The 17760-nt window shown below is 39.6% G+C and overlaps 1 protein-coding gene across 2 annotated transcripts in view; it reads left to right on the top strand.

The window, feature by feature from the left end:
• The window catches only part of LOC142143040 (spermatogenesis-associated protein 7-like), a 103991-nt gene that overhangs the window by 21627 nt on the left and 64604 nt on the right, over positions 1-17760 (top strand). The gene's annotated exons all lie outside the window — the stretch shown is intronic.

Genomic DNA, 17760 nt, shown 5'->3' with positions numbered 1-17760 from the left:
TTATTAAAAAAAAAAAAAGGCCTTGAAAAAGATTTTAGCGAAACGCGCGTCAGCGAGACACGCTCGCCACCTACTACACTATATATAATTATAAGATTAGAGAAATAATTACTCAGTAGCATTAATATTGTTAGCGATATGGAAGGTACTTTAGGCGCCATAAAACGCCAAGAAGACATGTATAACTAGACGCTATGAACCAATATACTGGCGCCTATATGTAACACACAGTGTATGGGTCCGTGTGAAACACACTTTGGCAGTAACGCTTTGCAGATTAGTCCAATTATATCAACAATATACATCCACAGGGGAAATTACTACAATAATAGTTGAAATAATTATCATTTATATTGGTGATAAAACGCCATGAATGGCTATATTGGCGCTTATAAGAAATATATGACACATGTTTCCATGAGATAAATGGACTTTTCAGTTGATTCATATTGAGAACATATGTCCAAGTAGGCTACCAGATTAATGTTAACATGAGCAATTAATAATATACAAACGCACCATTGTCCAATTAGAATATGTGATATGAAATATTGAAATTATCATATCGATATCTATAGGAAGGATGCATTTTGGATGTTGATAATGCAATCCACTGTGACGACACACATATAAAACTTCTAATGTGGGATCTAATTGATACTTTGGTATCAACATTTGTGGCAATGTGGCTGAATTATATCAATTTTTATTTTGTAAGTTTGTGAGACTAATAAATTTCACCATAGGGATCTATGAGATGAAATGTTTAGTGTGGGCATCTGCTTAGTGCTTAGTGCAGTACTAGTATCGTGGCACTCTGTTTGAACTATATCAGTGATATTCATTCACAAAAGATATCGCTATAAGGCGTGTCTTATAGATACTAGTTTTGTCTACTGAGTCAATCATAACATTGCTGAATCCCTTTACCTTAATATAGGGTTATAAAGAGCAATGGGAGATTTAAGCTGGGCACACACTACAGAATTTTCCACCAACTTTTTATGCCGATCGATTTTACATGCGATCGATGGTCCGATCGCTCGGTCCACGGACTGCATACACACTAGCCTTGTTTTAGACGATAAAGGGAAGAGCGGAATACATGTTGTCGTGAGCAATGATTGCAATTTCGTACACATCGATCAGAAGTTTATACACACTACACAAGGGAAACGAGATTGGAGCGAAAATATTAAATGGTAGGACCAACCAAATGAGGTGACAATCGTCCATTTGGGCAGACTTTCGACCATCGTGTCACTACACACACTGACCCGACTTTTGAACAAGCGGTCGTATGTTGGCTGATTGAGCCGATTATTGGACGAAGACCGTGTAGTGTGTACCCAGCTTTATAATTCAGTAGGAGATGTAGGTGGCTTGTCTTAGCAGTTTTTTACTGCTATCTTAACAGTTTATTAGAATTCATCATTTAATCGGATACACTTTCCTTTGTTTTTAATATTTCGCTACTATTATTTAGACAACACACAGTGTACAATATAAATCATTTTTAATGCATATCAATAAAGTTGTTTTTATGTTTTATATAAAACATTAAACTTAACCTTTGAGTGCCCAGATAGACACATTTTCTTTTCTTTTTCTATCGCTTTAACGATTATTATTAAAGAGTCAGAATCCATTACATTGAAAAACACATTGTTTTAATTATTTACGTATATGTTGCTCACCTTTAATGGAAAAAAAAGGTGCATAGTGAAAAACAAAAAACAAGAATATATATAAGAGAGGAAAACAATTAGTAACGTCAACATTGAAAAACGATTTAGCTGAAAGACCAAATAGCTGATTAATATTTACAAGTATGTTAAGATACTGATCTGTAAGAATTGGCCAAAACTTGAAAAGTGTCTTGCCAGCATTATGTAGAATAACACATTGAGTTGTGTTTTTAGAAGATCAGCTTCCCAATGTCTCTGCTAATGTTTCTTTATTTTGGAAACCTTTCCAAAATAAAGAGTCTCATTATATGCCAGCCAGACAGTATACCCCTGAGTGATCTGCAAGCTGTGTTTTGGCTGGATCTCATACTTATGAGATAAAGTATTTACAGGTTTTGGGATGGGGGGAGAACCTAAGGGGCTAAGTATATTGAACGTTTGGTACCCTCAACATTATAAAATGAAATATGAATCTTAAATGATTAAATCAAACTTAATACTAAAGGATTATAATTGACTGGAAGAATATTAAGCAAACACACCAGCATGGAGCACTTACCTGGAAACTTGTTTGGGGTTCCCCTTAGGTCAGTGGTCAGGGAACAGGGGTAAATTACCCCAAATGGGGTAAAAATGAAATTCCTGGGGGTAATGCTGCCGATTCACATGCTGTCAGTTGGATTGTAGAACCCTTTAAATGTGAAATTGCTGTTGTACCAGAAGAGCCTCAAGGGTTGGCAGAGGCACTTCTTGACCTTCAATGCAATAATGAAGCACGTATTGCATTTGAAAACAAAGCAGATCTGTCAAATTTTTGGATGTCAACAGCTGCAAAGACATTCAAAATTGCACACGAGGAGGCAGTCAAAAAGTTGCTGCCTTTTGCAACAACCTACCTTTGCGAACAAGGATTTTCCACTCTAACGAACATAAAAACAAAGCAGAGAAATCGATTGGACGCTGAAGACTGTATCCAAATTGCTCTGACATCAAAATGCCCCAATATTGATGCTCTCATATCAAAAATGAAGCAACATCATTTCTCCAAAACCTGAAGTTTTGAAAGAAATTTTTAATAGATTTAATAAAATGTTGAATTCCGATAATTAATAATATATGATTTCCTTCCTTTCAAATCAAGAGTGTAACGTCAGCGTATCTAAATATATTTGGGGGTAAAAGGCAAAAAAGTTCCCTGACCCCTGCCTTAGGTTCTGGTGGCCTGGAACAAGTGCCCTCTCTGTCTTGATTAATTTGCTGGTTTGTGTGAACTTCTGTGATAAAGTAACAAAACCAATTTTCCATATCGGCAACTAACTGCACCCTCTGTTAACATAGGGTGTTTAGAGTTGGATGCATTTGTGCAGCGAATGTACAGAGGAAAAGAGGCACTCATAAAAAGTAGAGATGCTCACTGACCCCCGTGAACTGGTTTTGGTTTTGGATCTGGACTAGCTTCGTGTTTTGGTTTTGGTTTTGGCAAAACCGCCCTCGTGTGTTTTGGTTTTGGACATCTAGGACACATTGGCACACAGCAGTGGCAGAAAAGAAAAATGGGGGTCCGCCCTCCCTCCCACTCCTCGACTTGTAGGATGTTGGATCTTAAAAAGGAATTCAAAACTCGCGAGATCCGAGATCCGACAATGACGTTTTGCCTCATTTTCAATTCCGAGGGCTCGCAACAGTACCGAGGCGGTGAGTTCGGTTCTCGAAGATCCTGAGCATCTCTAATAAAAAGTATACTTACATTTATATGTCGAGTTGGACCCATCCTGAGAGAATATTGTCTTGATAGTTATTAATAAATGGGAAGTTAAATTTTCTATATAAAACGTCATTAAATACACCTCCATGACTGTTGTTTACCTCTTTAAAAACAAGATGTAAATGACAAATAATGATATAAATAGACGGCCCAACTTGATATAATATAGCGGCAATGATTTATATCAAATTAAGTACTATTGACTGGAGAGCGATCAATCCACAATTAGCCAATCAGCAGCAGCAAGATAGGGTCATCATTATTGCATATCGTTACACCAGTCTTCCAGTACCTGTAAGAGATTCACCTTCTAACATGCCTATCTGGAGATACATCCCTGTCCAATTATGTCACCAGTACATGATCATGTCCTTACTACACTAAGTGTATGGTTCAGGGGCAAATGCAGGATTTGTAGAGGGGGGTTTCCACACCACGCCACCAGTGGGCGTGACCAACATGCATGGGGGCGTAGCTATAATTTTAGACAGTGCTTGGCTGCTCTCCAGCTCTCCCTACCCATAATGTACATGGGCAATGCTGCGTGCACTACTGTTAGGTGCACACAGCTCTCCCTTTTCGAGCAGAGCTGTGCAAAGCAGGGGCATGGTCCAGCCACCTCAATTATACAGTGCCCCAGGCTTTGGAGGGGGGTTTCCAGGCACTAGGAAACCCCCTCCCCCCTCAGTTTGCCTATGTGGTTGCCTGTCACTGCTTGCCCCCAATTGCACCTATCCAGGGTATGTAAGTCAATGATGGAAAATCTAAATCCAGAGTATACATTTGTGGTGCACATGCGCTGTAGTAAAATGTATATCTACCGCAACAAATATTGCAATTTGTCCACATCTAAATGAGTCCCAACCAGTACATGCAGGGACGTAACATTCAAACAATGGGATCCATATAAGACTTTATAGGGCCCCGTAGCAGTCACACTTGTCCTTAGCGCCATTAGCTATATATAGTAGGTGTACAAATCCCCAGGTAATACATTGTGATACCAGCTAGTGTATTTGTTTAAATACATTGACTGACACAACCTCTGTCCCAGGTGACAAATAAACAGTCAATCTGTTAAATCTCAACTGGTGTATTCTAAATAACCCTCAACAACTGCCACAAACACATATTTTTCCTTTACTTATCATTGTTATTAACTACCTACTAGCAATATACAAGCAATTCATTGTTATATGAACTACGCCTTTGTTAAACTGCTACAAGGGGAAACTGAAAGAGAGTAATTGAAATGAAAGACAAACACAAACTCTCCAGTCAATCACACGGCACAAAAAGAAAATGGTTGTAATTGTGTCATTTCAGCAGAATCCTCTTTATATAGGTTGAAATAAATACTTAGCATGTAATTTATAACTTGCGAAAATGCCCAGGCACAGTGTAGAATTGTGTTGGTGGACGCACCCCATTTGTGCTGGAGCACTTGGGTACATGGGCTTGAGGAGCAGGTTGGTGGCATTTTCAGAGGTACAAAAGATTACACCAGCCAATGGAAGTTGGACAAAGCAACAGGTTCCTTGCTAAATAAAGGCTAGGAGCAAGGGTGTGCCTAGCTTGGCTTACCGGTGCAAAAACATTATTATTAAATATAGGTAACGAGATGGAGAGTGCACATTTTTAGTATTGTTCGTTGCTTTGCGGAAGGGCACACAGTTATTCCCACTCTGCAAACATAGTTGAGTTTCACATCAGTTCAGAGCTGTTGGTGCTCAAGTTTCACCGTAGGCTTATATTGGGGCATACTTTGCACCGTCCATTTGCAATTCTGCATTTAGAGGTACGGTGCATAGCCATTCACTGGTTAGAACCAATTTTGCATACATAGAATGTATAATGTTTTATACACTTCACTTTATATTCTTAGCGGTGCATTTGACACTATAATCTTTGTGTATCATTTTAACAAGAGCTTCAAATCGCTCCTCTCTGCTGTTGGGAAACCCAGTTCCTTCCACTATATAACTTTCAGCCTGTGGTATCTGTTCACATCCATTCCCCTCCTTAAATCATGACAATGCCAGTGTTCCATGCAGCCAATCCTAAGAAACACCATCCCTCATCGGAATATTCTTCTTTTTATATTATTGTTATATACAGTCATTGTTATTTCTTGGTTTTTTTTAGGTCTGTGGTTTATCTCATTCACTAAGTATTGTCACCTCATGGGCTTTCTACTGCTAGCTTTTAATCAACAGGCATTTCATGGTAATCATTTTTACCTGTGCAAGGCAAATAATACATCTGTCAAGTTATCACATCCTGTCCCCTATCTTCTCCATCTTTTTTGGAGGGTCATCAACTAAATTGTATAGCTCTTAAAGAACAACTCCACTTAAAACATATTCATCAAGTATTTGCCGATTTTGAGCGTAGCGGAAACAAAATCCCTCTGAGCATGGCCAGAGTAAATGCAGTAAATGCAGTTCTCTCCGCTCCGTCTTCATACGCAAAGGACACTTTCTAAAGCCTATAATTTCTAGGAGGTAACAGGGCCGGGGAAGGAGCCTTCACCCATATTCAATGTACAGTAAGGACGTGCCAAACTCATAGACACGCAGCCACATCCAAATCAAGCTCTGGGCATTGCAAAGTTACTTGTTTTTCCGCCATACCTCTTGCTCCAGCTACAGCGCTAGTCTTAGTCCTGATTACCAGTGATGACGGCTGTGTATGCATGCTATAACATGTGTTTGCAATCAAGAGCAACTGTAAAAATGAATTTTATGTTCAGTAGACAATAAGAATATCCTAAGAAATGTATTTCATGGAGGAAAAAATTCTGAAAAAACTGTTACTGTTTTATCACTGATGCCGATATTATTAACAGGTGACATTCATTATATCTATATTTTTTGTGTGCGTTCTTTTGAGAATGTATAATCCACATAGGTATTGGACGTATCTTGAGTAGTAGAGTACAACAGGCCAACACCCGAATTCCACAGGGCACGTATCTTCAGATCCATCTTTTGTTTGATTCGGGAGTACGCAGAGATGATTTAAGTGCATATTTGAACTAAAGCACATTGTGTTGCGTTAAACGCAACGGGCCAATCTCTGGTCTCAGAAACAGAAACTTTCAGAACCAATAAGCTTTATGTCCACTCAGTAACCAGGATTTCTGCTTTCATAAGACTTGCTTAAATGTTTCTTGCTACACTTATTTGGCACCACACCTTCTGCTTAGGGTAAGTCCAGCCCATTTCACAGATGATCCCTCCCACTCCGACACCTAAAGAAGGACACTCTGAAATATTATATTTCTGTATATGTTACTCATACTTGCCAACTTTGGCAAGATTGCCTCCAGGAAATCAGGGGTGAGGTGAGTCGAATTGCGTCATTTGACCACGCCCCCTAAGTTGTCATAACATGTTCTGGCCTATTACGGCAGGGGACGGGGTCACGATGACGCGCAAAATCGCATCAGAAACCCTGCTCCCCGTCGCTTAATTTAACAAATGGATGGAGGTTGCTCTGCTCTCCCGGGAGTCCAAGAGGACTTCCAGAAATTCTTGAGTCTCCCAGTCATTCCCGGCAGAGTAGGCAACTATGATGTTACTGCCTAACACCAGTGCTGCTGGGGGATTTTTCTAACTATTTCTGTATATGTGTTTATCTTATAACCCACTTTCTAATTTCTCATGCACACATATAAAACGTGTCTTGGTAATAACGCTATCCTGAGAAATCTATGAATGTTTACTAAAGATATCACTTACAAGTCATTATTGGTTTACAATAGGGACACTGACACTTTGATAACTGTATCGTGTGCTAAGTGACAGTCTCTCCACTGAGCTTGTCACCTGGGAAAAGAGAAGACATTTTTAAAGTCCCTTTCAGCTTGGAAGTAGAAAGCATCTCCTAATGTCACACTGTGCTGAGGCTTTTAAGCTGCGGTGATAGAATTCTTCTTTCCCATCCTGCGCCTGGTTTATTACACAATAAATTTCTTCCTTTTAACTGAAGACAGCTGATATAAATAATGTCATCATTATTTTATTTATTCCTAAACATTATTCTCCATTGCTACATGATCAGAGGCAGCCATCTGTTGTAGAACGACTAGCCTTAGCATACTCTGCCGATCGCTAAATGCTGGGACTTGTAGTTCCACACATCCTGGCTAGCCATAGGTGGCTTATCTATACCATCCTATATGGCTCCTTCTACATCACTACACCATGCTGAATGTCCCACTTCATATAATATGACAGTTACCTGTATATGATGTGTCTATAAATTAATATATTCATTCATCCCAGATAACTGCAACAGTAAATGAAGTGGGAATTTCGGGAGTAGAGCATTTTGTACCGTTTGGAAGGGGCCCTATCGGAGGGCCTGCTGTTCCCATAGTTCCAATCCAAAACATCAGGAATACTCAGAGAGTGTCTAATATTACAGATTAGGTAATACATTACATTATGAAAAGACTTGTGTACCACAGGAATTAGAGATGTTCACTGACCCCCATGTTTTGGTTTTGGTTTTGGGTTTGGATCTGGATCAACTTCGTGTTTTGGTTTTGGTTTTGGCAAAACCGCCCTTGTGTGTTTTGGTTTTAGTTTTGGATCCCTATCTTTTTTCTATAATCCCTATTTTGTTTCTAAAATCACAATATTAGGCTCTTTTTTTGTTCCTATATTATTTTTAACCTCAGTAACATTAATTTCCAGTCATTTCCAGTCAATTGTTGTCAAGTGACAAGAACACTGCTACCCCTCCTGTTTCTGTATGAGCAATGGCACTGAGCAATGTCACTGGAGACTGGAGAGTGACAAGAACACTGCTACTCCTGTTTCTGTGTGAGCAATGGCACTGAGCAATGTCACTGGAAACTGGAGAGTGACAAGAACACTGCTACTCCTGTTTCTGTGTGAGCAATTGCACTGAGCAATGGTACCGGAGACTGGAGAGTGACAAGAACACTGCTACTCCTGTTTCTGTGTGAGCAATGGCACTGGAGAATGGAGAGTGACAAGAACACTGCTACCCCTGTTTCTGTGTGAGCAATGGCACTGAGCAATGGTACTGGAGACTGGAGAGTGACAAGAACACTGCTACTCCTGTTTCTATGTGAGCAATGGCACTGAGCAATGGTACTGGAGACTGGAGAGTGACAAGAACACTGCTACCCCTGTTTCTGTGTGAGCAATGTCACTAGAGACTGGAGAGTGACAAGAACACTGCTACCCCTGTTTATGTGTGAGCAATGTTACTGGAGAATGGAGAGTGACAAGAACACTGCTACCCCTGTTTCTGGATGAGCAATGGCACTGAGCAATGGTACCGGAGACTGGAGAGTGACAAGAACACTGCTACCCCTGGTTCTGTGTGAGCAGTGGCGCTGGATCTCCTGTGGAGAGAGGTACTCATGTAATCCCAAACCCGCAAGATCCGAGAACGCAACAATGACGATTTGGCTCAATTCAGATCTGAGGACGCCCGAAAGTACCGAGCCGGCTCGCTAGCCTACTCGGATCCCCTAAGTTCGGGTGGGCTCTGTTTTCAGAAAACCGAGCCCGAGCATCTCTAGAAGAAAAGTCAGTATGATAAAAGGAGGGAGGAGACGAAACAAAGATCAGTCTTAGTTTGATTTTCAGAGGGCAGTTCCAAAAAGCAGGTATGGGAGTGCACTTATATATAAGCAAGACGGATGGTTAGACGCTTTTACGCAAATAGAAAAGCTCTTTACACCTCCATGTTTTGTGCTTCCATAAATGACTTTTAAAGATTATTATTACACAGAACTTACATTTTGCAGAACAATATCTCTACTCGATGAAAAATTTCATTGTGATGTTTTCTGCAGATTGTAACACTCTGTGCAGGTATTGATCCAAATCCATAAATGTTTACTTCCTAATATCCATGATATCCATCAATAATTTATTACAGGTGATGTTTACCTTGCACCACTGACATAAATGTATTGATGGTCAATAAAAATACATTTATATTTCCATCCATCAGAAGAAAACTTGTTATCTTCCAGACAAGCTGTTTCTACTTTCATTTTTGCTAATTTCATAACACATTCACAGTCTCTAAACACTCTTCAGTTTAACATTGTGCTCATATTCTTGAAATTACTGCCCACTATATCTCTAACCTCCTCTCCATTCACACTCCTGCCCGCTGCCTGCACTCGGCCATTGACCGTCGCCTCTCCTCCACTCTGATCACCTCTTCCCACTCCAGAATCCAAGACTTCTCCCGTGCGGCTCCCTTCACTGGAACGACCTCCCTCGCTCCATCCGTCTCTCTCCTAATCTGTGCTCCTTCAAACGGGTACTTAAAACTCACCTGTTCCTCAAAGCCGACCAACCATCCATCTAACCCCCTTATCTCCTCCGCTCGTTCTCCCCTCTCTCCTCCCGGTCCCCCTTTTCTCTCCTCCATACTTCAACTGGCTCCCCTTTGTGCCTGATTTTTGTTTACCCTCCCTTAGGATGTAAGCTCGTATGAGCAGGGCCCTCTTACCTCTTGTCTCTATATCTGTTCTTCTGCTCCATCTTTACTGCATTTGTCTGCATGGAGTTTCTGAAGTATTGGTATTTTTTTGTTTATTGTTCAGTACTGTTTCACCCTATATAGTCTACTGTTTGTACTGTGTACGGCGTTGCGGAAATCTTGTGGCGCCTAGCAAATAAAGGATAATAATAATAATAATTAAAGCCAACAGTCCAGAAGTATAAGAAATAGCAGATACCGGAGCACTATCAAGTCACTTCTCAAAACACTTTATCATTAGAAAAGTTAAAAACACATGGGGCTGATTAATCAAGGAACTCAAGTCCCGTTACGTGCCGTATTTTGCGTTAAATTGTTATTCGCTTGTTCAGAAACAGATTTTATGCAGTGAACGCAAGTACATCATAGTTGCCTACTCTCTCGAAATGTCCAGGAGACTCCCGGAAAACTAGGAGATCTCCCTGACACCCGGTGGAGTAGACTGACCCCCAGGACTAGAAGTTTGCCGGCTTGATTGAAAACTGCGCATGCTCATCATGTGACAAGACCTGATTTCACCTCCCAGAATACGCCAGCCATCGCGGAGCACAGAGCTTCGACACAACACTGGGGAGAGGCAGTGAATGGAGAGACAATGGTTGGAGAGACAGTGAATGGAGAGACGGTGAATGGGCAGGCGATGAATGGAGAGACGGTGAATGGAGAGACGGTGAATAGAGAGACGGTGAATGGAGAGGCGGTGAATGGAGAGACGGTGAATGGAGAGACGGTGAGTGGAGAGGCGGTGAGTGGAGAGACGGTGAATGGAGAGGCGGTGAATGGAGAGACGGTGAATGGAGAGGCGGTGAATGGAGAGGCGGTGAATGGAGAGACGGGGAATGGAGAGGCGGTGAATGGAGAGGCGGTGAATGGAGAGGCGGTGAATGGAGAGACGGTGAGTGGAGAGGCTGTGAGTGGAGAGACGGTGAATGGAGAGGCGGTGAATGGAGAGACGGTGAATGGAGAGGCGGTGAATGGAGAGGCGGTGAATGGAGAGGCGGTGAGCGGACTGGATCATAACTAAGGTGTGCAAACGTCCAGACATATGAAGTGAGTGTGTGAATTTATAATATTATTCTTTTACTTATGCTATAACAATATAAGTGACCAAATGTAATAACCACACCTATATTCATGCACATTTGGTCACTTTTATATCATTATAGTATAAGTAAAACAAAAGCACAATATTATAAATATACACACTCACCACATATGTCTGCACGTTTAGTACCTTTTTCTTTCTTTTTTTTCACCAGACAGATGAGATGTCTAATTGTCCAACAGATATGACACTGTCATTGTTACAAAGGCATATAGGAAACTTCTTATATAATGTTTTACACAGTGTCTGAGAATCTGCTTTGTAGAAATCATTATATTTACACATGGGTATGATCTGTCTGTAGCCTGTGGCATATCGGGATGTGGGGTCAGTGACTTGATAATATGGGACAGGCTCCTGAGTGCTTGAGAGAAGAAAGGGAATTTTATTAATTTCCAGGAATCTTCTGAGCATCTAGGAATTACTGTGGAGCTAAACAATGATTATTCATTATGTATATGCAGAATACTAAACATCCCAACACTCAGCCCGCCTGCCCACAGTGCATTAAATATATAGACACTATGAAGATTGATTGTCTGCTAATAAAGTTGTTTAGTGTTCTAATGTTAGCCAGATTCCGAAGGTTCCCTATCAGCTACACACAGGGAGTATAGTTATTTTGTGGGATGACCCACTATACTTGAGAATGCAGACATCCAATTCACTATAAACTAATGAATAGATTGACATTGGGAATATAAAGAACTACGCTCATTCTGTGTAGCTGAAGGCACACATCAGGATGTATCTGCACAAAGTGCCTTATATTACCTATGTGTTAATTGACAGCTTCTGATCACCACATGCAACACAGGACGTCTGCACAACAGAAACTGGTATGAAACTCCATAATATTTACATTTATTTGCAACTAAAAGATAAAATGGGAAAAATCTGCTAATTTGTGATCATTTGAAGAGCCTTGAAAACCTAAGGAGCCAACTCGCACTAGCAAAATGAGAGCAGGACACGCCTATTGGGTGGAGCAGGTCATGCCTATTGGGCGGAGCGGGACACAACACCTATTGGGCGGAGCAGGTCATGCCTATTGGGCGGAGCGGGACACAACACCTATTGGGCGGCGCAGGACACACCTATTGGGCGGACCAGGACATGCCTATTGGGCGGAGAAGGACACACCTATTGGGTGGAGCATGGCATGCCTATTGGGCGGAGCAGGATACACCTATTGGGTGGAGCAGGACACGCCTATTGGGCGGAGCAGGACACGCCTATTGGGCGGAGCAGGACACGCCTAATGGACGGAGCAGAACACACCTATTGGGCAGGGCGGACAAGCCTATTGGGCGGATTTTACTTTCTCCCTGAAATTATTTTTCAAAAGTTGGCAAGTATGAAGTACATGCAACTCAAGCTTAAAAGGAAATGGCACTGCCTACAATTTGAAGGGTGGAACGGAGGAGGAAAGGCGGGTATGCACATAGGTAATGTATAGTAAGGAGGCGTGCCAAGGTCAGGTGCATGCACATTCATCCGATTCGAACTCTGGGCATCTCTGAGGAATGCGTCTTTTTAGCCGTATCACCTGCACCAGCTACAGCGCAGGTGTAAGTGCTGTTTGATAATATATATATATATGTAGCTTGCTACTATTATTAAGTATTTATTAGTAAGTAAATTAACTTATTATGTTAATTTCCCTTACCTACAAAGCCACCCCTGTATACATCTCAAATCTCATATCACTCTCCCTCACTCTCCCTCCCACACTCTTAGATCTACCTCTGACCTGCGCCATGTCTCGTCTCTGGTAACCACCTCTCACTCCTGCCTAAAAGACTTCTCTCGTGCTGCTCCCCACTTATGGAATTCCCTACCATGCTCAATCAGACTTTCCCACAGCCTACAAACCTTTTGATGCTCTTTCAAAACCCATCTCTTTTTTAGAGGTGACCTTATCCCCGATAACACTATTTACACTAATGCACCCTCACAACTGTCCCAATCTCCACTCTGAGCCACACTCGCTCCTCTTGTTTCAGCTGTGCCCTCTTCCACTTAGACTGTAAGCTCTCTAATGAGCAGGGTCCTCCATACCCTTTGTTTCCATGTCTCCATTAATTTTGTCTACCTTGTATGCCCCTGTTGTATGTATGTCCTGTTATCCCTACTGTACGGCGCTGTAGAACACTGTGGCACCTTACAAATCTACGATAATAATAATAACAATTAATAATAATATTAATATTTATATATTAAGTAGCCAATATGAATGCATTATTTTAATACGGAGACAATATAAATGTATTATATGATTAAGGGGCAATGCTATTTGAATTATAGTGGTAACAATAAGATTTTATCTATGAAGGGGACAACTCTTATTATTTCAAGATGGGGGCATTATTATACATTGCACACTTATGGCAGAAGTCATAACTGAGTGTAAACTGAGTAATATTTTCAGAATAATGGCACAACATAAATGCCTTTCTGTAGAGGACAGGATATGGACTAAGACTAGACAGAGAGGCATGTAAAAAAACATTACATACATCCTAACAGTAGGGTCAATAGTTAGATTAGTAAAACTAGTGCACCCAAAGTTGTAATGCCATAAATATTTGGCACTGAGACCGTTTCAGTCCTAAACCCCAAGAGAGAGGCCACAATCAAATAACAATACAAAATAAAGTTAACTAATTATTTTATTGGTTCAAAGTAAAAAACTCAATGAAAAAAGCTGTATTAAAGTAATTTTATCGCTTACAAATAAAACACTGTGCAATGCAATTGTTGTGGTTCCAAAGCACAAAGATATTTAATTGCAAAATATAGCAGGATTTACAGCAAGCCATTATTATGCATAAAATATATTACAATAAAGCAGGAAAGTATAAAAACATTGAATATATTACATCTCCTCTAACGCTTCATCCAGGCCCAGGATAAGGTAATCATGTCTACTGTGTAGTCAGGCAAAAAGAGAGAGCTAGCTGGTAAAATAGTTTGATAGTATCCAGTTTCAGTATAGAAATAACTACTGATGATGTCATGGCATGTTTCCATAGGTTCAGGATTCAGGACAGTCGAGTATAATGCAGGGCATAGGTCGGTTCATACAATGCCCTCCAAGGGTGGGGGGTTAGCTCTCCAACAACTGCCTATGTGTTGTCCCTCCGAAAAGCTGGTTCAAACTGGTCTACTAGCATTACAAACATAGTATGATTTTGACCATTTAACCTTTATAATCCATAACTTGCGTACGTAAGGTGCTATCGCTTAGCTGATAGTAGCGGATGTTGAAAAGTGGATTAAAATGACACTAAACATGATACATTTCCTATATAATTTATGTATAAACAATCTAATACATTTTACTAATAAATAAATACCTATTGGAATCTTAATAAATGTGCATTATTTACAAGTGTAAGTGCGAATGTAAATGTGTGTGTTATGACTTTGTGCGATTGCGTCATAACAAGTGGCATATTAATCGCAATCGCACGGTAAAACAATATTAATAAATTTGGTTTACTTCATCCACTTATTTGACTTCCACAGGTGTATGGATTAAAGCACAGTCTGACAATTTAAAAGTTAATATACAACAAAATAATCAAAGTATGGGGGGAAAAAAAAAATGAATTAACTGAATAACAAAAATATATATTTTTCTGTTAATAAAATTATTATAGAATAAGGTCCTAAAATACTTTTCAGATTAGTAATAGCAAAGGCAATTATAGTTCATACACATACATATTTGTGTCTTTGTAACAATAGAATAACTTTTATTGAATAATATATTTACCATATTGATGTTTGTTTGAGCTTTCTTTATGTGGTTTTGTGTTAGAAGGCCCTTGGTTTACATTCAGCTAGAATATTTATGGACTTCCAATTTCGGGTACACCCTTTATATAAATCTAAAATTTGAGCCGTATTTTACAAGACTCTATGTAGAGATTACAATGCCCTGTTCCAATGTAATTGAAAACAACCTGTGCTCATCTTATACCATATAAAAGAAATAAAAAAACAGTGCCTATCTCCCAGTAATCTGTATTTTCATTTTGTGCACAGAAGCCCCATGTTCATTAGAGAACTACTAACATAAGTTTAGTAAAATAATTAAACCCCCTATCAGTCTCCATATCTAATGTTAAGCAGTAACCCTTACATTTTATTAATCTATATAGAAACTTTGCAGCTCACTATAAAAGATACCACAAACTTCTATTCATTATAGCGCATTATTATATAATATAATAAAATGTACAATGACAGCTATCCCCAACTTTCAGCTTTCCGAGTTTCTTGTCGGTATCAAAAAACCTACAATAAAAAATGTGGAATCATATTAAAAATCTGCCCACTGCCCCCTCCTGTAGGCTGCCCCTTATCCCCCTTCTGACAACATACAAAATATGGATAGGTTCCGCAGAAAATAATAAAACAGAAGAAAATGATTACGTCTTGTCACAGTACTATGCACAGTTTAGGAAACATTTTGTTGTAAGAACTTTTTCATATGCTGCTAAGTTCCCTAATATGTCTGAAATATGATCAAAGAACTTGGTCATACGAGTACTTTGGCGGTTTTTTACTATGTTTGTGCAACTGAGATACTGCGCCATGGTATATAATTCTCTATAGAGATTTCCTTTTTCACTCTTCACTTTTTGTTCACAGGCAATATCAAGTTTTTACTTTTAATATAAAATGTCAAAATATAAAAGTCATAGTTTAATATATATTGTAATTTGCCTTTCGATCCTAATGCAAATCATCTCCTGTGTTAGAATGAAGGACCTGATAGAGGAAATAAGAACTTTCTCTGCAAAAGTTATCTCTAAACTTTATCCTCAAACTTTGTTTCATGTGTGGAGGTGCTTTTTTTAATTATTTTGTTAAGACTTTTAACCTTTGTTCTGAGAATGATGAAATCCACTGATCATCTACAAATTGCTCTAGCTCTCAGAATATTTTATCTACTCAGATTGTCTCCAGATTGTTCTAGAACCGAGAACATGTTATTACTCATATTGTCTCCAGGTTGTTCCAGATCCAAGAACATGTTATTACTTAGATTGGCTAAAGGTTGCTCTAGATCCAAGAACATGATATTACTCAGATTGTCTCCAGGTTGCTCTAGATCCGAGAACATGTTATTACTCAGATTGTCTCCAGGTTGTTCTAGATCCGAGAACATGTTATTACTCAGATTGTCTCCAGGTTGCTCTAGATCCGAGAACATGTTATTACTCAGATTGTCTCCAGGTTGTTCTAGATCTGAGAATATGTTATTACTCAGATTGTCTCCAGGTTGTTCTAGAACCGAGAACATGTTATTACTCAGATTTCCTCCAGGTTGTTCTAGATTCGAGAACACGTTATTACTCAAATTATTTCCAGGTTGTTCTAGATCCGAGAACATGTCATTACTCAGATCCGAGAAGATGTTATTACTTCGATTGTCTCCAGGTTGTTCTAGATCTGAGGACATGTTATTATTTAGATTGTCTCCAGGTTGCTCTAGATCCGAGAACATGTTATTACTCAGATTGTTTCCAGGTTGTTCTAGATCCGAGAAAATGTTATTGCTCTGTCTCCAGGTTGTTCTAGATCCTAGAACATGTTATTACTCAGATTGTTTCTAGGTTGTTCTAGATCCTAGAAAATGTTATTGCTCTGTCTCCAGGTTGTTCTAGATCCGAGAACATGTTATTACTCTGATTGTCTCCAGGTTGTTCTAGATCTGAGAATATGTTATTACTCAGATTGTCTCCAGGTTGTTCTAGATCTGAGAACATGTTATTACTTAGATTGGCTACATGTTGTTCTAGATCTCAGAAGATGTTATTACTTAGCTACATGTTGCTCTAGAACAGTAAACATTCTTGTGGTGTTGGCAATGCTCCTACCCTCACACAAATAGGGAAGTACCCTGGTAAGGGGGATTACTGACATTGGATACAGGTTGTTCTAGTTCTGTGAACATTGCTGCTTGTTTTAATGACATAAGATGAGCTAATATACAGAGCTCCACACGGACTCCACTTTGTGGAGCCCATCACATCATGCAAACGGCATCAGACATAAGAAACAAGTTTTAACCTTAAGGTCATAAACTAAACCCACAAGTAGATTAGTGTATGAATTTTTCTTAAATATCTTCCTGTCACAGTTATCATTATCTAACAGCACATGTTGTTCTTTCAGTGGCTGTAAACAAGTGAGACCATTTATCAGGGCTAGACAACACTGCTTTTATTGAGACAGAAAATCAGTTCTATTTTTATATGAATTGACACTTTTTTGTTTGAGTTCATTTTGACAGGCCAGGACATCATTGTATCTTATGGGGTGTTTTACTGACAGTCCTCCAAAAATTTGTCATTGAAGTTAGCGTTGTAGGCAAGACCACTGGGTGGGCATCATGTCCGTGTCACGCAGGCAGTTGTAATTTCTTGAAGAACAATCGCAATTACAATCACTGAAACAACTGCTGGCTTTGTACAACTTCTCGCATCTTGTTAGTCACAGTACAGTCCTCATTATATAGGAGATTCCAGGATTCTAGTTTGATTCAAGAGCAGTCTTAGTATTCCCAGACACATGGAGGTAATGTCAGCTAAAGGTTTTTAAACATTGGGCCTAACTTATTAAGGAAAGTAAAGCAAAAAAAATGA

The sequence above is a fragment of the Mixophyes fleayi genome, chromosome 3, assembly GCF_038048845.1.
Source record: "Mixophyes fleayi isolate aMixFle1 chromosome 3, aMixFle1.hap1, whole genome shotgun sequence".
Lineage (NCBI taxonomy): Eukaryota > Metazoa > Chordata > Amphibia > Anura > Limnodynastidae > Mixophyes > Mixophyes fleayi.
This window is presented reverse-complemented; position numbering and strand designations above follow the sequence as displayed.